The sequence below is a fragment of the Dasypus novemcinctus genome, chromosome 24, assembly GCF_030445035.2.
Source record: "Dasypus novemcinctus isolate mDasNov1 chromosome 24, mDasNov1.1.hap2, whole genome shotgun sequence".
NCBI lineage: Eukaryota > Metazoa > Chordata > Mammalia > Cingulata > Dasypodidae > Dasypus > Dasypus novemcinctus.
In genome coordinates this window covers 51,235,171-51,257,108 of record NC_080696.1, presented here as the reverse complement: position 1 = coordinate 51,257,108, position 21,938 = coordinate 51,235,171, and the positions used below count along the sequence as shown (strand labels likewise).

Here is a 21,938-nt window from a genome sequence, read left to right as displayed (position 1 = left end):
ATAACAGCACAACTCTGTGATTTGACTGAAAGCCACTGAGCATACTCCTGAAATAGACTGCACACAACATGGACTGTACAATACAGCAAACCCTCTGGTGGATAATGGACTGTGGCTAACAGTAAAATATAAAAATGTTCTTTCATGAAGTATAACAAATGTTGACATGGTGTTAATAAAAGGGTTGGGATATGGGAAAAATACACCTAATGTAAGATATTCTATCATCAATTGTAACAACAGTACCACACTGGTGCAAAATATCAACAAATGGGGGGGTATATGAGAAGGTGATATTTTTTGCATGCCTCTTCTGTAAACCTACACCTTTTCTAACAAATATGTACGTGTGTGTGTGTGTATAAATATGTGACCAACCTGGGTTGCCCTCGCACTTCTGAACAATACCCTTTGACAGGAAAATAACATGTACTGAATGGCTTAGGCTGGACTGCCCAACTCTAAACCAATCTCCATGTCAAGGAGAGATGGCCAAGGGTAGGGTTATGGATGACTCTGGGAAATATTACAAATATAAGAATGTTCTTTCATGAACTAGAAAAATTATATATAACAATTACAAAGTATTAATAAGAGGATGATATACAGGAAAAAATACAACTAATGCAAACTAGGATTAGAGTTAAAAGTAATATTTTAATATTCTTTCACCAGGTGTAACAAAGTTACCATTCCAGTGCTAAATGCCAAAAATTGGGGGATATAAGAGGTATGGGGTTTTTCTCTTTGGTAATTAATATGTTCTGAGTTTGTGGTGATGAATGCACAAATCTGTGACTATACTGAGAGTTACTGATTATACACTTTGGATGCACTGTACACTGTGTGAATATATTTCAATAAACTGCTTAATAAAAAATAAATAAAAATAAAATATATTAGGATGTCAATCTAGTCAAAGCAATTTACAGATTCAAAGCAACCCCAACAAAAATCCAAACAGCCTTCTCTGCAGAAATGAAAGAGCCAACCATTGAATTCACAGAGAAGGACCAGGGCCCCTAAGTAGCCAAAACCATCTTGAAACAAAGAATAAAGTTGGAAGACGCATACTTCCCAATTTTAAAACTTATTACAAAGCTATAGTAATCAAAACACTGTGGTACTAGTACATGGGCAGACATAGACCAATAGAATAAAACTGAGAGCTCAAAAATAACCCTTCATGGCTCCCAATGCATTAGGGAAGTCGAGCATGTCAAGCTTTCAACATTGTTGTAAGTATCTCTGAACATGGCCCTTCAAGTAATGAAGATTGATTGTCACTCTGGGCCCTAAAGGGAGGGGGAAAGAGGTATCAAATAGATGGAATCAATGTAACTGTGGGGCAATGGAAGTGTTCCACAAGATTATGCATGGATGTATATAGGACATGTTAAATTACACTGAAAATATATCGGGGCCTATAGGCTAAAATGTAAATCATAATGTAAAACATAAGATAATTAAAAATTTAGAAAATTGTATAGTCTAAAATATAAACCACAATGTAAACCCAAGTGTTACCTTGTTTGAAAGCTATTGTCTCAATATCTGTACATCAGAGTTTCAGTAAATATAGGATGAACATGTAAGATTATTGCTGTGGAAGGGAAAAGGGTTTTATATTGGATATGTGGGAGTACCATATATTGTATATATGAATTACTGTGATCTAAAACTTTTGTGAAGACAAGCTTAATATTTAGGAAAAAGAAAAAGAAAAAGAAAAAGAAAGGACGTAGACACTGAGGAAAAGATGGAAGAAGCTGTCTTGCCAATTTGCATACAAGGCAACACTTATTGCAGTGATGGAAGGCAAAACATCAAATACAAAGCTTTTGCATTTTTAAATTTTTTGATACCCCAACTTATTTTTACCTTAATTTTTCTAAATTAATATGTATTCTATATCTAACCTTTAAACTCATCACTATATTCCATTTTACTATTAATGGAACCTGGAAATATATTGGGCTTCATTTTCAAAGAAGTTTTGGATCACAGAGAGGTTCAACAATGGCAGGGGAGGAATAGTGGTGTGGGATGTTATTGACAGGGGACACATGGTTGGCAGGGAGTTCTCCAGGGCATATATCCAAGGTACATAAAAATGTTTGGATATTTTCTTAGTGGTTACAGATAAAACGACAACTGAGGGAGTGCTGAGTTCCTAGCCAGGGGAGCTCTATCACATTCCCTAATGGAGCGGCAACAATCTCCCAAGTGCAACAGCAAAGACCAAAAAAGAAGAATGGTCCAACAATGAGCCCTTGATATGAATGACTATGCTTGTGAGCCTGTGCACCTGAAATAAGAGCAGCAGGGTGCCTAAGAGTTACCTCCTGAGAGCCTCCGTGTTGCTAAAATGTGGCCAGTCTCGAAGTCAAACTCAGCATGTAAACGCATTGCCTTTCCCCCAGTGTGGGACATGACTCCCGGAGATGAGCCTCCCTGGTGCCGAGGGATTACTACCAAGTATCAGCTGATGACTGTAACTAGAAAATGACCTTAAATAAAAGGGTCAACTCAGGCCAGCAGAATATCTCAGTCTACATATAATATCAGGAGTTAAAAATGCTTTTTAACCTGAATAAAAGGGGGAAATGGAAAGGACAAAAGAGTTTATATGGCTATGAGTCCCCAAAAAAGAGCCAGGAGGTTATCAGAGGGGGCGCCCTTACGCACACCTCAGCAGAGTCCCAGAGACAGATAAAGTAGACACAACCCCAGGTATTCATTCTTCTGAGGGCTACAGAGACCCACACGTTCTATGGTCATGGCAGATGGAGTTAAGTGCCATGCCAGTTGGCCCAACTTTGGAGTTTGTGTTTCTGTGTGATGAAGCTGGACTCAGATGTGATCTTTGTCCACAAGCCTCTCCTGGTACTTTTACCGGACTTGCGGTTGGTGCTGGGTTTTAGTGTATACCCAGGGGACCTGAATCTCTGGACTGTCCATGTGACAGCTAGGCCCTGAGCCTCAACAGACTAGCAACTCCTACACTCTGGTTTATTGGACTTATCTCACTCAGCTAAGAAAGTCAACCACCACACCAGAGAGCCAAGAGTGCCTACAACGGAAAGCAGGAGAATTGCATCCATCATCCATGTGGAATCGAAGCCCCCTCTTGATATAGATGTGGAGTGGACACAACCATTCCAGGGTCCACAGGATGGAGGAATAGAGTATGGATTAGAGTGGACTTACTGATATTCTATTCATGAACTATTGTGATTAGTAATTGAAGAAAACTGTAGCATGATTTGGAGAAAGTGGCCATGGTAGCTGCTGAGGGTAGGGAGATGTGATGTGGGGGTATTTTCAGGACTTGGAGCTGTCCTGGGTGGTGCTGCAGGGACAGTTACCAGACATTGTATGTCCTCCCATGGCTCACTGGGTGGTCTGGGGGAGAGCGTAAACTATAATATAGACCACTGACCCTGTGATGCAGCAGTGCTCAGAGATGTATTCACCAAGCACAATGAATGTCCCATGATGATGCAGGAGGTGGTTGTTATGGGAGGAGTGGGGTGAGGAGGGTGGGGGGTATATGGGGACCTCATATTTTTTTAATGTAACACTAAAATAATTAAGACAAAAAAATAAAAAATAAAAAAATAAAAGTAAACCACAATGTAACTATTAAAAAAAAAATTTTTTTAACCCTTCACATATATGGGCAACTCATTTTGACAGAAGCGCCAACCTGACTCAATGGGGAAAGAATGGTCCCTTCAACAAACAGTGATGGCAAAACTTAAATATCCAAATACAAAAGAATGAAGGACTCCTAACTCACACCATATACAAAAATTAACTCACAGTGGATCAAAGACCTAAATATAAATCCAGTATTATAAAACTCCTAGAAGAGAACAGAGAGAAACATCTTCAGGACCTTGTGTTAGGCAATGGTTTTCTAGACTTTCCACCTAAGCTACCAATTTGATACAGCAATTTTTCTTATGTTAATAAATAAAAGGAAAGCAGATTTGGCTCAACAGATAAAAGCATCCACCTACCACATGGGAGGTCCAGGGTTCAAACCCAGGGCCTCCTGACCCGTGTGGTGAGCTGGCCCACACACAGTGCTGAAGTGTGCTAGGAGTGCTGTGCTACACAGGGGTGTCACCCGTGCAGGAGAGCCCCACGCAGAAGGAGTGCGCCCCATAAGGAGAGGCGCCCTGCACGAAAAAAGCACAGCCTGCCCAGGAGTGACACCACACACACGGAGAGCTGACGCAGCAAGATGACACAACAGAAAGAGACACAGATTCCCAGTGCTGCTGATAAGAATGCAAGCGGACACAGAACATACAGCGAATGGACAGAGAGAGCAGACAATGGGGGAAGAAGGGGAGAGAAATAAATAAAAAATAGATAACATCTTTAAAAAAGAAAAAGGAGGGAAACGGACTTGGCCCAGAGGTTAGAGCGTCCGTCTACCACATGGGAGGTCCGCGGTTCAAACCCCGGGCCTCCTTGACCCGTGTGGAGCTGGCCCACGCACAGTGCTGATGCGTGCAAGGAGTGCCGTGCCATGCAGAGGTGTCCCCCGCGTAGGGGAGCCCCACAAGGAGTGCGCCCCATAAGCAGAGCCGCCCAGCGCGAAGGAAAGTGCAGCCTGCCCAGGAATGGCGCTGCCCACACTTCCCATGCCGCTGACGACAACAGAAGCGGACAAAGAAACAAGACGCAGCAAATAGACACAGAGAACAGACAACCGGGGGCGGGGGAATTAAATAAATAAATAAATCTTTAAAAAAAGAAAAAAGAAAAAGGAAATAAAAAGAGGGGAAACAGATGTGGCTCAACCAATTAGACTCCCATCTACCACATAAGCGGTCCAGGGTTTGATGCCCAGGGACTCCCGGTGAGGGTGAACTGGCCCACGCGGAGTGCCAGCCCACACAGGAATGTGGCCCCATGCAGGAGTGCCACCCTGCATGGGAATGCCACCCCATGTGGGAGGGCCGGCCAACACGGAGAGCTGGTACAGCAAGAAGATGCAACAAGAGACACAGAGGAGAGAAAATAAGAAGACAGCAGAACAGGGAGTTGAGGTGGCGCAAGACAGTAACTGCCTCTCTCCCACTCCAGAAGGTCCCAGGATCAGTTCCCAGAGCCACCTAATGAGAATACAAGCAGACACAGAAGAACACAGAGACAGATAATAGGGGAAAGGGGGGAGGGCAAGAGAAATAAATAAAATTAATCCTTAAAACAAGAAATAAAAAGAAATCACTAAAAAAAAGAAAAACATGAAAGCAGACTTATCAAAAGAGTCTGCTATCAGGAAGACAGTGTGGCTCAAGCAGTCAGTTGGGCACCTGCCTACCACATGGGAGTTCCTGGGTTCAGTTCCCAGTGCCTTTGAAAGAACACAAGCAAGACAGTGAGCTGATGCAACAAGACAACAATGAGATGATGCAATGAAGAGACACAACAAAGAAACACAATGAGACACACAATAAGCAGGGAGCAGAGGTGGCTCTAGCCATTGGGCACCTTCCTCCCACATTGGAGGTCTCATGTTCGGTTCCTGGTGCCTCCTAAAGAAACAAAGAAGACGAAGAGACACTGCAAGTACAAACAACAAGGGGGTACAGAGAGAGATATAAATGAAATAAATCTTAAAAAAAAAAAATGCATCGAGTACCAAGTTCGATGGATTTCAAAGCAATCAAGTACCAAGATATGACTGTATATACAGTCCAGAACAGGACTTCTGAGCACCAGTTACACACATGTGCCCATTTTATCAGACTATACTTGTGCCCTCCTTTGAATGTATATTTCAAGATAAAGTTTACCAAAATGTTTGGAGGAAATCAAACTTAATTATAAGCTTAATTGTAAGCTTTTATATAAATGCATGTTTAAACCAAAACTAAGGTAACAATGATGGCCTCTAGGCAGGGGATGGAAAGCAGTGAGGCATAAGCTTATTTTCCATTGTTTTCCCTTTTGAAGGGTGGCTTACCTTTCACTGTATATATTACCTTTTGTTACCCTTTGAATTTGTCCCATGTGTACCCATAACATACTTCAAAAAGTTTTTTTGTTTTTTTAAACTGTGACCATTGTAACTGTATCTCTTCAAGAGTCAGGATTTCTTTTTTATATATACTGGGAAGGAAAATAGTACAGAAACTAGAGGAAGAGGCATATTTGGGTTAATAATAGTCTTCATAACCTGATTTCAAATTTATATTCACCACAACAATCTCATTCCCACTACCTTTTATAACTGGTAAACTGTATAAATTTCGACCTAAGAAGTAAATTTGTAACAATATAATCACTTTTTCTATTTTGAATGAGGTTCTCTATAAGATTTCATTTAAAAAAAAGTTCTACTACCAAGAATTTTTAAAAATTCACACTCTTAAATGAGATAATACACAATAAACACACAACCATGTGCTGGCACACAGGCATTCATGTTTATAAGAACATGAATGAGAATATGAATCGTTAACGCAAAGAGAAGAAATGTATTGGGAAAAATGGGATGGGAGAGGCAGAACAAGGGAGACTTACCCACTAATGTATAAAACAGAGATAAAATTAAGTAGATAATGCTGGAAATGTGGATTAGACCCAGATTATGAGAGGCTTTGGGAATTCCACAGAAAAGAGTCTAGTTTCTAAATCTTAAACAATGAAAAAACAATGTAAGCAAGTCTTCAAGCAGCCAGTCACCCTTATGGGATAAACTTTTAAAGTATGAATAAGAGAAACATATACTCTCATGAACAACTGGTAAGACTATAAACTTAGTATATAGTCTCTGTGAAGGCAACTAGGAAAGAGCCATTAAAGTTTCAAACATACATTTCCTTTGATTCAGAAATTCCACTTCCAAAATTTTTATATTAAAATATACTCTCAGCACACAGATCTACAGGATCACTGAAAATAGAAACAAGGAACTAGCCAAATAAGTCAAATCCATCCATAAAATGGAATACTATACAGCTTTTCAAATATGAGGTATAGAAGGATCTCCAAGTTCTTTTAAAGGAAAATGGTGGGAACCCACTATTATTTAATTACATGACTAAAACTAAAGAGGGAGGAGCTTCTGGGAAGATGGAGGATTAGAGAGGTGGAAGGATTGCTTCTCTCCCAGAAAAAAATAGCTAGAGGACAGGCTGGAGACAGTCTGGAGTGCTGTTCTGGGGTAAGGAGAGCAGGGAAAGGTTACACAAGAGGAAATTTTTTTTTTTTGAGGTGCCAGTGCCAGGAATTGAACCTGGAACCTCAAATGAGGGAAGCTGGCACTCAACCACTCAGCCACATTGGCTCCTGAGTTGGTTTTTTAATTTGTTTGCTTGTTGTTTGTTTTTATTTTGTTGTTGTTGTTTGTTTTTAGAAGGTACCGGGGACCGAACTTGGCACCTCCCATGTGGGAAACAGGCACTCAACTGCTTGAGCCATATCTGTTCCCCCATAAGAGTGTTAGAAACTGTTTATAACAAATTAGACAACCTAGATGAAATGGACATATTTCTAGAAATACACAAACCTATACTGACTCTACAAGAAACCCAGGAAATCAACAAACAAATCACAAGTAGAGATTTTTTTTTTAAGATTTATTTTTTATTTATTTCTCTCCCCTTCCCTTCCCTTCCCCCCCCCCCCATTGTCTGCTCTCTGTGTCCATTCACTGTATTCTTCTGTGACTGTTTCTATCCTTATCAGCAGCACCAGGAATGTTTCCTTTTGTTGCGATTGAATCTGTTATCAAAAATCTTCTGACCAAGAAAAGTCCAGAACCAGATGGCTTCACAGGTAAATTCTACCAAGCATTTCAAGAAGAATATCAATCCTGTTCAAACTTTTCCAAAAAATTGAAAAGTAGGGAAAATTCCCCAACACATTTTATGAAGCCAACATCACCCTAACTACCAAAGCCAGATAAAGATACTATAATACAAGAAAAGAAAATTACAGACCAATCTCTCTAATGAACACAGATGCAAATATTCTCAACAAAATACTTTTCAAATAGAATCCAACAGCATATTAAAAGAATTATAGGGGAGTGGGTATAGCTCAGTGGTTGAGCACCTGCTTCTCATGTACAAGGTCCCAGGTTCAATCCCCAAAACCTCCTAAAAAGCAAAACAAAACAAAACACACATATGCACATACAACTCAAAGAATTATACACCATTCAAGTAGATTTTATTCCTGGTCCAAAATAAGAAATTCAATTAACGTAATATACCACATTAACAAATCAAGGGGAAGAGAAAAACCAACAAGATCACTCAATTGATGCGGAAAAGGCATTTGACAACATCTAGCATCTTTTCTTGATTAAAAACACTTCAAAAGATAGGAATGGAATGAAAATTCCTCAACATAATAAAAGGAATATATGAAAATCCCATAGCCACCATTGTACTCAATTGGGAGAGGTTGAAAGCTTTCCCTTTACGATCACCAACAAGACAAGAATGCCGACTGTCACCACTGTTATTCAACATCATGCTAGAAATTCTAGCTAGAGCAATTAAGCAAGAAATAAGATAAAAGGCATCCAAATTGGAAAACAGGAAGTAAAACGCTGACTATTCACAAATGATATGATCCTATATTTAGAAAATTCTATAATAAAGCTATTAGAACTAATTAATGAGTTCAGTAAAGTGGCAGGATACAAGATCAACATGCAAAAATCAGTAGTTTTTCTATACCCTAGTAATGAGCAAGCTGAAGAGGAAATCAAGAAAAAAATTCCATTTACAAGAGCAACAAAGAGACTCAAATATCTAGGAATTAATTTAACTAGGAATGTAAAGGATCTCTATTCAGAAAACTGCAAAACACTGCTAAAAGAAATCAAAGAAGACCTAAACCAATGGAAGGACAGCCCATGTTCATAGACTAGAATACTAAACATTGTTAAAATGTCAATTCTACCCAAACTGATTTACAGATTTAATGCAATGCCAATCAAAATTCCAACAGTCTACTTTACAGAAATAGGCAAGTCAATTACCAAATTTATTTGGAATTGAAATGGGTACTGAATAGCCAAAAACATCATAAAAAAGAAAAGTGAAGCCAGAGGACTCTTGCTTCCAGACCTTGAAGTGTATTATAAAGCTACAATGGTCAAAACAACATGGTATTGGTATAAAGATAGACACGGTGATGATTGCAATCAAACAGAGTTCAGAAATGGAACCTCACCTCTATGGTCAACTGATTTTTTTTAAATATACCAGAATATTTATTGCAACAATGTTTATAATAGCAAAAGACTGTGACAAATATCCACCCATAGGGGACAGGTTAAATCAATTAAAATATATCTTTACAACAGAATATATGCAACCATTAAAACCAAGGAAGCTCATTGTTAAAAAAATTTTTTTTTACTGCGATGACATTCATGCAACACAAAATGCATCATTTTAACCATTTTAAAGGGTACAACTCAAAAAAAATATTTTTAGTAAAAAAATTTTTAAAAGGGTGCTACTCAAGTGCCTTTATGTTTTGATAGAAAACCATCTCCAATATATATTGACAAGAGCCTACCCTCACCCACCTTCTCTCCCCAACTGTCTACCTCTGCTTGTGATAGTAGAAGGGCCTTTTTCTGAAAGTCTCATAACACAGGCGGCTGGGCAGATCTGCTGCTAGGGAAAGGTGGTGAAAATACTAATCAATGATTTTCATCACTGTTAGACTTTGATTTAATTAGTCAAAGGTGGGGCCTGGGCATGATTTTTTTTTTAATTGAGCGATAATTTTTAAATACCGTTAAGGTGCATGATTCTTAACTGTGTAGTTTAATGCATTTTGATCATTGAGGGCACTTGTATGACCACCACGGCAATAAAAACACAGACCATTTCTACCATTCCTGTCAACTACCCCCTCCTCCCCCAAAACCACTGTTCTAATTTCTAGTCCAGATTCATTTTGACTATCACTGAACTTCATATAAAAATCAAACACACTGAGACAGGTTTCTTTCACCTAGCATAATGCCTTTGAGAGTCATCCACTTGTTGCACTGATCTAAGTATTTCATTCCTTTTCATTGCAGAGTGGTACTCAATCGTATGGATATACTAACATCTATCTACTTACATATTCAAGGATATTTGGACTGTTTCCAGCTTTTAGCTGTTAAGAATGAAGCTATATTGTTAACTAACTTTTTTTCCCATACATGGGAAGCAGGCACTCAACCACTGAGCTACATGCACTCCCCAATAAGAGTTGGTTTTGTTTGCTTTTTGTTTTTAGGAAGTACAGGGGATCAAACCAGGGACGTTGTACATGAGAAGCAGGTACTCAGCCACTTGAGCTACATCTGCTCCCCTCAAATGATTTTTTTCCCCTATCTGGTTGCATCGTCATCTTTTTGGTGCATCACACAGGAGGCCCCATGCCTTCCTGCACCTCCTCTCAGCACATATCTGGGACTTTTTTTTCTCTTTTTTTTACCAGGAGGCCCCAAGCATCCAACCCAGGTCCTCCATATGGTAAACGGGAGCGCAATTGCTTAAGCCGCTTCCCCTCCTCAACTAATTTTTAATAAGCCTACCAAGTCTACTTTTCTGGAACAGAAGAGTCTCTTCAAATGGTGCTGGGAGAACTCGAAAGCCATAACAAAAGAATAAAAGAGGACCCCTATCTCACTCCATATACAAGAATCAACTCAAAATGGATCAAAAACCTAAACATAAAAGCTAGGACCATAAAACTCCTAGAAGATAATGTAGGGAAACACCTACAAGACCTTGTAGTGGGGGGGGTGAGAAGGAGGAGACTCTCTTAAACCTTATATGCAAAGCACAATAAAAGAGGAAAAAAAATAGGCAAATGGATGTGGCTCAACCAATTGGGCTCCCATCTACCATATGGGAGGTCCAGAGTTCAATGCCCAGGGCCTCCTGGTGAAGGCAAGCTGACCCACGTGGCAAGCCAGCCCACGTAGGAATGCCTCTCCACACGGGAATGACGCCCAGTGTAAGAAAGCCACCCCATGCAGGAGTGCCAGCTGACGCAGAGAGCTGGTGCAGGAAGATGACACAACAAGAGACAGAGAGGAGAGAAAAAAAGAAGACGCAGCAGAACAGGAAGTTGAGGTGGCACAACAAAGTAATCACGTCTCTCCCACTCCAGAAGATCCCAGGTTCCTGGAGCCACCTAATGAGATACAAGCAGACATAAAAGAACACGCAGCGAATGGATACAGTCAGACAAGGTGGGGGTATAAATAAAAAATAAATGAATCTTTTTAAAAATTAGATAAATGGGATCACCTCAAAAATAAACACCACTGCAATGGCCTTTATGAAGAGGATAAAAAGGCAGCCTATTCAATGGGAGAAAATATTTGGAAATCACACATCTAAAAAGGATCTAATATCCACAATATATAAAGAGATCCTGGAAGCAGACTTGGCCCAATGGATAGGGCAAAGGAAACTGGGGGGGAAGGGAGAGAAATAAATAAAAAATAAATCTTTGGAAAAAAAAAAGAGATCCTACAAGTCAACAATAAAAAGACAAATGACCTGATTTTAAAATGGGCAAAATACCTGAATACACATTTTCTAAAGAAGAAATAAAAATAGCAAAAAAAAAAAAAAAAAAAAAAACATGAAAAAATGTTCAACATCATTGGCTATTAGGAAAATGCAAATCAAAACTAAATGAAGTATCATTTCACACCTACTAGAATGGCCACTATTAAAAAAAAAAGAAAAAGAAAACTACACATGTTAAGAGAAGATGTAGAGAGACAGGAATGCTTATTCACTGTTGGTGGGAATGTAGAGTGGTACAGCCACTATGGAAGTCTGTTTGGCAGTTTCCAAGGAGGTTACATATAGAGCTGAAAAGTGACCTGGCAACAGTACAACTAAGTACGTACCCAGAAGATCTGAAAGCAGGTACATGAACAGTCATCTGCACACTGATGTTCATAGCAGTATTAATCATAATTGCAAATGATGGAAACAACCCAGGTGTCCATCAACTGACAAATGGATAAACATACTGTGGTACATACCCATAATGTAATATTATTCATCTGTAAGGAGAAATGAAGTCATGAAGCATATGAAAACATGGATGAATCTGGAGGACATTATGTTAAGTAGAGCAATCCAGACACAAAAGGACAAATATTGTATGATTTCACTATTAAAAAGTAAATATAATGAGCAAACTCATGAAGTTGATAGCTAGACTATAGGTCATCAGAGAAGAGAATGTGGTTAGAGAATGGAAAGCTGAGGTTTAATCTGTGCAGAATTGGTAAAAAGTTGTTTGTAAATGTTGGGAAATGAATAGAAATTGTGAAAGCACATCATAAGATCTGTAATTAATGCTAATGTATGGGTATGATTGTTTGTTTTTGGTTTTTTCCTTTCATTTTTGGAGTAATGAAAATGCATTAATATTGAAGTGATGAATGCACAACTCTGTGACTATACCAAATGCCACTAATTGTACATTCAATTGTATGGTTTATGAACAAACTAATAAGGTGGGTTGGGGGAAACAACAGCAGTTAGTAGTAATTAACAGTAATACTCTGACAATGCTCTTTCATATTTTGCTACAAAAGTTTCACAACAATACAAGGTAGTGATGGTGGGTAATATATGGGAGCCCTGTATGATGCTATGCCTGTTTGTTTGTTTTGTACATTCACGATTTTTACTATATATTTATTGTTTATGTATGTTCATGTATGAATGACATAATTCAATAAATTTTTAATAAAAAATAAAAATAAAGAGGGGAAAAGAAATGGAAGAAAGAGATACATAATTATATGTATGGCTATCTTCTAACAATAGTGACTTCGGGAAGGGAAAGCTAGAGTAGATGGAGCCTTACTTTTTTTTTTAAAAGATTTATTTTTCACTTATTTCTCTCCCCCCACCCCACTGTCTGCTCTCTGTGTCCATTCACTGTGTGGTCTTCTGTGTCCGCCTGTATTCTTGTAAGCGGCACCCAGAATTTGTGTCTTATTTTGTTGCATCATCTGACTGCGTCAGCTCTCCATGTGTGCAGCACCACTCCCGGACAGGCTGAGCTTTCTTTGCACAGTGGCTCTCCTTACAGGTGCACTCCTTCTGCATGGGGCTCCCGTGCACAGGGGACACCCCTGCATGGCAGAGCATTCCTTGAACACATCAGCACTGTGAGTGGGCCAGCTCACCAGCCGGTCAGAAGGCCCTGGGTTTGAACCTTGGACCTCCCAGGTGGTAGGCAAACGCTCTTATCTGTTGAGCCAAATCCACTTCCCCTAACTTTTTCATGGTACACTTTTCTGTACTGCTTAGACTTTACCATGCATATGCCTTATTTTCAATTTTAAAAACATTTACAATTTCTTATAATTAAGCATTATGGAATAAAAGATGTGAGAAGAGATTAGACACAGTAATAATTCCCATTAGAGCTATTTCATCTCATCCATGAAGTTGTCCCTAAAAACCCTTGTTGAAAATGACCTTTTTTCCTCTGAAATTTTGAACTACTTATTTATGTTACTGAAACTAAAATTTTTCAGTACTTATTTCTAACTAGATTAAAAGGCCCTAAACTCACAAAAGAATTTTAATACCCACAATTCTTGAAAAAACAGTGATAATGAATAAAAACAATTTGAACTTACTGCAAGACTGTTCATTCCTAAGGCAACTGGAAAAATATGGATATACTGAAAAGACACAGACTTGATTTATCTACTCTATGAGGGAAACACAGGTCCCAAGCAAATCCTTAGGACTCTTAATTTTGCCTTAATTTCCAGGCAGAAAACTGACTTGAGAGTTAAACTCTAGAAACTTTCACATCCAAACACAAAGCATTTTGGAGAGCCTAAAATGAATAAGAACAGAGGATTCTAAATTGCTAATAAAGGGCTCTAAAAATAAAAATAAAAAATGTTTAAAAAGGATTCTACCTTGAAGATAAACAATTTGATTGACTCTTCTCTACCAATCAATAAATATTAATTCAGATGCAGGTAAACAATCAAAGTTCATATCAGGAAATAAATGTTACATTTTCAGTTGTGGTGGTCTAGGAAGTTTATTTAAATGAGACGGACACTGAGCTGGACTTTAATGACTAGACTAGATAGCAAGGGGAAAGAGAAAAAAGGTAACATGACTGATACGAGGGGTATTAAAAGGTGGAAAGATTGATTTTAAAAAAAGATTGTAATATTAATTAAATATTAGGTTAAGGAATTTGGATTGTGACCTGCGAGGTTTTTTTTTCAAGCAAAAATGTGATCAAAATGGTTTTTAATAAGATTAAACTAGCAGAAGTATACAGACAGACTAGCAAAAGTTTAGAGACTAATTTAAAAGCTATTAAAATAATCCAGAAATAAAGTAAAGGGCCTGAATGAGAATTTTAGGCATTGGAAAGAAAATATATTTAAGAAAAATGTATGAATAGGATTTTGCAAAACCAAATCAGTGTATTCAATACCATCACTCACTAACATTCACTGAATATTTAAATGATCAAGTCTTCAAATTTCTTACCTCTGTCCTTGCTAGTGATTCCCACCAACAGCAAGAAACGTGCTGTCTCCTTTATTAATACCTTACTCATTCTTCAAAGTCCTGCACCTTGATCATCTGGTAAGTAGTCCCTCTTCTGAATTTCTGTATGATCTCTATACACAAAACAGACTTACTACAGATTCCCTGGTACTGAAGTGATATTAGTACCTCACTGACTGCATTTGGATGCCAAAAATTTTTTACTCACAGTGCCTTAAATGATAGTGAAATGTATAACTGCTTATTAAATATATGTATATGGGAGAGTGGGTAACAGGCAAGCAGTAGCAAACAAAAGATGACTGAAGTTCAAGGCCTTGGGACTGAGAGAATGGTGGTATGTAAATTCAGTTAGAAAAGTCACACGTGGGAGCTATTTTATACTGAGGGGGAAGGAGAAGAGAAACTATAAGTTTGCAATTTCAGGTTGTCCTCATTTAGGATCCATGTATCTAAGCTTCCGCCATTGAAGACGTGGTTGTGTACTTTGAAGACAGATTTCTAAATTCCACTTTAGTGATTCCTGATGAAGTGATTTTTAAAACTTTAACGCAGTAAGACATTATGTCTTTCTTATTGTATGAAGATACCACTGACCCTCCAATGGATACATGTGTGGAGTTATTTTTCTCATTGGTGGAATTAAGATGTTTCCTAGATGGAGCTAAATATTTGCTCTGACCCTACTCTGACCTCCAGGGTAACAAATACTTTAGCTGAGATGAAGATATTATCATAAACCATAACTACCAGGCAGGTAAAAAAGGGAAGAGATGAGCTTGGATGGAACAGAGGATATGTAGACTAAAGACAACCTGCTGAAGAGAATACTGGGTAATCCTGTAAAATATTTTCAAATAAATCTGCCAAAATTCAATCTGGAAAGAAAATCACCAAGCTGATACAGCTGCTCTACAAGGTGACTGAAATTCAGTACTGATGACAGCTTTACTGAGAGTCAAGAAAATATCACTTTATTTTCTTACAACAGAAGGAGGAGGAAAATTCACACACACACAGATTTTGCCCACTTATAGCATATACTGTGGTAAAGTTGGTAATTCAAAGTCATCCAATTCCCAAACTCTTTATGATGAATCAGTACTGAAAGTGGCATCTGACTTCATAAGCCTTATTATAAATAGCTTAATCCATTCAATGTTTGACAAATAAAATTTAGATAAAAGGCTATTCTACATATCCATATGCTTTACGTTTATAGAATTTTCTAACATTATATAGTCTATCCCTTTTATAAATGAAAAAAAACAGGCCTAAAAAGATTGATTTGCCTAAAGTTTAACAGTATCCGCTGGCAAGTTACCCCCAACTCTTCACTAGTAACACGCTAACAAATGATACTGATCAAATACCAAATGCGGAAAAATACATTTAAAAGTTTTCACATGTGTAGATAACCTTTGATTAAAGTTCTGTTTTGAAATTGAGCATATGATCATGCTGCTCTTTCCACCAACAGCAATTAACTCTCATTTATTAAAATGTCAGTTTAGGACATTTAGATAATGAAAAACAAACATTTCCTCTCAATTCAAAAGTAAAAATAATTTGGTTTTAGTTTTCATTTAAGGAGAAGAGCAAAGAATATTTACTCTAAAGTCTCCTTCTTTTTGTTGTTAAAATCCTTTCTTCCCCCTCCCCACGCTTTCTCTTTTGTACTAAAGTTCTCAAATGCATGAGATGGAGGAACAATACCACAATGCAACTGCAGGCTTCCTGCCTTCTAGTCAGTTACTATTCTTAAGACTTGAGAACTTTCAAAACATTGCTTGTGTTGCTTTGAAATTCCCTCCTTCAGATTTTCCCTCCTTCATGGAATATCCATTTAAAAGAACGACTTCAAAAATGTCTTGCTATACTCAATCAAAATTCTCTAAGCAAACTGAAAATGCCAGTCTTAGATATGAAGGCGCTATGTAAATGCCTGAAGTTTGGCAAACGCAATCTGTACAGGACAGAAAGAAGTATATTTCTGGCCAAGCATAAGAATAGTAATGTTCTCACATGTATAAAATTAATCCAGTTTCTGAAACTCCATATCTATACAGACAGTTATCTTAAAGTTAAAAACACATTATCGTCAACAATATCATGTAGGGGGGTATAAAGGTCTCAACCTACATTGAACTTTATGTAAAATGGCTATGCCAACTACTACAAACCAAAAAAAATTTCATATTAAAATTAGATAATCATTTATTTTTAAAAGTTGAGGCAGAAAAAAATTACCAACCAGTTTACTGAAAACCTGGGGAACTCCCCATTTCCTCTGACCATCTCTAGCGGTAGCAACAGTACTTATTAATAACTGAGATAAACCAACGAAGCTCCATAAGACATGGGGGAAGGAAGGGGGGGAAAAAATTATCTGCCCAGCTCAACATGGGCTCTTTCCTCTTTAAGGGGGGGGGGGAAGGAAGGTGAAACATATCAGTTCATCAAACACATCAGAGCAACAACTTATCAAATTGTTACAATAATTTTTTTACAAAACTTCTAATATCTCCATATAACAACAAAAAGACTCCAATTGTTGGCTAATTTATTTTAAACAATATTTAATAAAGCCTAATCCCAGTCCAACAAAATAATTTAGCTAGTCCCCTGGAGTTTGTTATAATGGGATTTAACCTGTACAGTCAACATTCAATTAACCATGAGGCTTATCCTAATTGAGGATTATGCTGACTTCTACAGTCCCTTCCCATCTATCCATCTACCACTCCAATTCAGCTGCCACAGCTACCAAAGAGAAAACTCTAGGGAGCAGATTATCCATTACTATGTGCTACCCAAGCCAATGTTCCCCCTTCATTATTACGTGGATGATCAAGAGTTAAATTTAGTGATCTACTCAGCCCAGTTTCTAAAAAGTGAAGCTTCATAACCCTCACTTATAGCCTATAAGCAAGGAAATTAAACATCTCAGAGTATCTTCACAGGAACAGGAGACTATAACAATAAAATAAAAATATTAATAGAAAATTTTAAAAATAGGACATGAATATTCCTAATGAAAAATATGAAGACAAAGATGTTAATCAATTTGCTCTTAGAATATTCTTTTAAACAGAACCCATTTTGCCTCTAGGCCACAAAGTTTAGTACACAATTAGATAAATCTTTATTACTGACCCCACTATAAATTGATTGGCAGTACCTATCAAACTGAATTAATGCTGGCAGGGAACCAGCAGTATGTAGTTTAAGATTATCTAGTTTGTGGATAAATTGCCCTTCTAGATACTGCAAGTCTTCCTTTCTACTGCTGAGCATCTTCTGGCGATTTTCCTGCTCATTTAACAACTCTCCACCAGAAGGTAGGAAAGGAAAGGTGATTAAATTCAAGTTAATTCCACCATTTGTCAGATGGCTTAAAAAATAAGGTTAGGGATAAATTGCTCCTTAACCCAAAATAATCTTCTCCCAAACCCCTTAAAAAATGGGGGTGGGAGAATGGGAGGACAAATGAATTTAATAAATTTCATTACAAAAGAACCCCCTCCACTTTAACTGTGAAATGTGTTCATTTTGTAAACCCCTCCCCCATTTCAAAAAGCACTCTTGAAATGGGAGAAAATACAGTACTCAAATCTCAACTCTATCTATCCCTGAGAATCCAAATAACATAGTCACTTATTAGCTTTCAATCTGATGAGCTGAGGAAAAAGAATAAGGAAACATATTTCCAATACTAATTTTCTCCTCTAAGATCTTTAAACACTCAATAAAGCAAAAAAGAAATATTTAATACTATGGAGCATAGTATTAATAAATTCAAATCAAACTAATACACGTTAACCTATGAGATACCACCATACTGCTTGGATCCTGATTGACATGTGAGTCTTTCTAGTTCAAGGTAGCATTAACAGAGTAACAACTGTATTAATTTGTGGCCTCTGCTATGTAGGCAGCCACTAGAGGCTATATTCATTTTTAACTTGCAACAAACTAAAAGTTTTCAAAAGTACTCTACATCCTCTGATGAAGGTTTGAAATTAGAGTCTTAAAAATAAATACAAAAAGAAATTCTAAAGCCATTTATTTTAACATCCAATTTGGGAGAGGACAATAGTAAAAAAAAAAAAAATTAATCTCATTCTATTATCCAAACTAAAATAAAAGATATTTTTTAAATTATGCTTTTTAAAAAAAACTTCTCAAAATTATAGGTTTCAAGTTAGAAGGAACGATTCTAGAATCATACTGCTAATGCACAAAAGACTGAATTTAAAAAAACAAACTTTAATGTGTTGTCCATGACATAGCAAAGGAGCTTATTTCAAAAGATTAGACAAGAAGGTAAGCAAGCATTTCAAGAACTACTTTTTATTTACACATCTAGAAAGAGTACAGGGTCCAAGAGCACACTCACTTCTTACTGAATGTTTTTGCTTGGGTGGGGGAAGAGTGCTTTATAGACATAATTCTTACACAGGGGGAAAATGCACACTATGCTCACTTCCAAAATATAGTGGAATTATTTAATACACTCTCCAATAATCTAGGTCTATTACCACTGACTTTTTAAAAATGATTTGTTAATGCCAGTAGATTAAAAACAACCACCTGAAATTTATAAAAACAGAAATTCTATTGATTATGGTAGGGTTGTTTTGCACTTTCAAAGCCTCTGCAGGTTAGGAATATTTTATGATAGAAACATTTCCTATAACTGCCCCAGAAATATTGGAGCTTACCACTTACTCCACAATCCCAACCTTTAAAATGTACTTCTATATGCCAGAAACTGGCACATGCTTTTTAAAATGCTGATTGGACAATTAAGTCATTTCTATTGATACATAAAATACTTCTACAATTTAGGATCACAGGCAATCTACATTACTGCTCATTTAAATGCAGAACCTACAGCAACCTCCAATGACAGAAGCTATAGTGCTCAATATCATTTTACATGTTACAAACAGAGGCTTCATCTTACCTACAAACAATGAACCCTGGCAGCGTTCTTCATCCTAAAGCCCAGAGATTTTTTCTTTAAGGGTGTTACCAGATAAGGCAACATAAGCAATAAACTCTGAAGAGCTTTTCTAATAGCTATCAGCATATTTTTAGGAAGTAAAAAAGAACTCGCTATCACCACCACACTCTCCCTTTCTTCCGTTCATTTTATTTCCATGCTTTCAGTTTCAAACAGGGATGAGTTTTAAATAAAATTCCTAAGATAAAACATTCCAAAGGCCATATCCTAGAAACTGATGAGTTGTTGCCTCCTGGAAGGGGGAATTTGAGGGTTTGGAGTGAAAGGGAGACTAATATTTTAATGTTTGTGCTTTTTTTCCTTCTCCAATTGTGTATGTTATGCAGCATAACCTATTCTAAATAAACGATAATTTAATTTTTTTTCAAGAACAGTTCACAAACTTACAGGTTTCCATTTATATTTTACTAGCATTTACTGGAGACGTTATTTTTCCCCATCATTCTCTAAACAACCTGCTACAACAAATACTGAAGCTTTCTTACCGCCAGGAATCAGTTAGGTGGATCCGAAGCTAAAGCATTTAAATCAAGAAGATGCAGCAATCTGACTCAATACTACCACTCTCACTCATCTCATTCAACTCCGTTTAAAACCACTGCAACAAAACAGCTGGTACTCGCCTTCCTGTTTCTTTACGGTACAGGCTTAATAACAAAAACAGGCTGGCACTGAAACGCTGCTCAAAAACTGCAAAAAGGAAGTCATCACATTCGGGAGGGGGTAAAAAAAAAAGTTTCAAGACTCTCATACCTTTCGTGTCATTTCACCTGGAATCCAGAACCCCTGTGAAATTTCGAAACGATGCTCTCTCCCTCTCACAACTACTCTTTTGGTTAACTTTTCCACCCTAGGTGCCCTCAAACTTGCCTAAGAAGTATCTAAGCCTACAACTGGCTCACGGCTTGGTTTTTTGTTTTTGTTTTATATTTGAAGGCCTGTGCAATATTTAAATCACTACAAATTCAATCAATATATAAGTGAGATTAGAGTTGGAAAAGACGAAAAAAAAAAATTGTAGTTAATAAAGACGGCCAAACCTCAATTTAATCTACCAACTTCCCACTTGCCATTTCCCACTATCACACCAGAGGTAGTAAAATGCCTTTTTACTGAGAAAACTGCTGTGAACCTATCAGTACCCAAAATGGAAATCCCGCAGATAATCAGTGCTAAAAAAAAATAAATAAATAAATGCCCAAGTGCAGGAAGAAACACAGCATCAAAATCCAAGCAAATTCTGAGTACGACTCGGAGGCTGGGGTGAGGGGTATGTGTGGCTTCTCCCCCTAATTCTTTCGAATAACAGCGAAGGAACCCAGGAGAGAGGAGGAGGACGCCAAAAGCTTTCAAAAGCAGCCCCAAGGGCTGGAGGAGGGAGGAGGAAGGTAAAACTTTAGGGACAGGAGGGAAAAGTGGGCCCCCGCGGAATCCCCCTCCACCAGGCTCCTCCGGGGGACCCCTCCACGCGGGTTTCGCCTTCGAGTCCCCAAGCCGGCTGCCGCCAACCCTCGGCTCATTCCTACGGTCGCCGGCAGCCCCTATACTGCAGGGCGGCCCCCTGACACCCCGAAACTACCCCGGCGCGGCCCCCGCTCGGCGCGCCCCTCAGCGCCTCGGCGGAGCCGGAGCCGTCGGCTCGCAGGAGCACGGGAGACTCGCCCTCTACCCCCCGCCTCGCACTCCACCCTTTCGCCCGCCACCGCCTCCTCCTTTATCTTCACTCACCGTCCGCCGCCATTTTCCTCGCTGCTCGGCTTTAAATCGGCAACTCGCCGCTCAGCCCGCAGCCGCCGCTGCCGCTGACACCGACTCAGCCGCGGCCGCAGCCGTCGCTGTGGAGGGGCTGAGCCGGCAGCCGCCTAAGCCCTGGCGCGGGGACCGCTGGGATATGTAGTCCCGCGGTCCCGCCCAGCACTACCGGTCCCAGGGGTCCTTGCGCCGCGTGAGGCGTGGGTTCCAGCGCTAGGCCCCGGCGCCCGCGGTGCGAAGGCGTGAACGCCGAGTTCCCTCGGGCCGCTTTGGCTCACCACCTGCGGGCTGCTAGGGGAATCAGGAACTATGGACTTCAGTACTAGTTCTGTTCTTCATTTTTTTCGTGCTGGCCCTCGTCCAGTGAGATCAGGTAATATTTATGAAGCGTTGATTATATGCCAAGCAGGGATCCTCGAAACCAGCCTCCAAGGTAGGAACCAATGTTACCCACATTTTTCAGGAGAGGAGGTTGAGGCACAAGGTTATAGGCCAAGAAGCTTTTCAGTAGATGCTAAGGCCTCTAGGTGAAAGGTTGCTTGGCAACAGTATATTCAGTATATTCACAGTATATTCAG

At 38.7% G+C, this 21,938-nt stretch overlaps 1 protein-coding gene across 4 annotated transcripts in view; it reads right to left on the bottom strand.

Moving 5' to 3' along the window:
* The window catches only part of NCOA3 (nuclear receptor coactivator 3), a 142,689-nt gene extending 121,190 nt beyond the window's left edge, over window positions 1-21,499 (bottom strand). For 2 of the 4 annotated variants that reach the window (XM_058287198.2, XM_058287199.2), the window contains exon 1: window positions 21,337-21,499. The gene's annotated coding sequence lies outside the window, so the exon portion shown is untranslated. The remainder of the gene's footprint in view (window positions 1-21,336) is intronic. The other 2 variants (XM_004469929.4, XM_004469930.4) reach the window with 2 other exon arrangements.
* Between the last annotated feature and the right edge of the window lie 439 nt (window positions 21,500-21,938).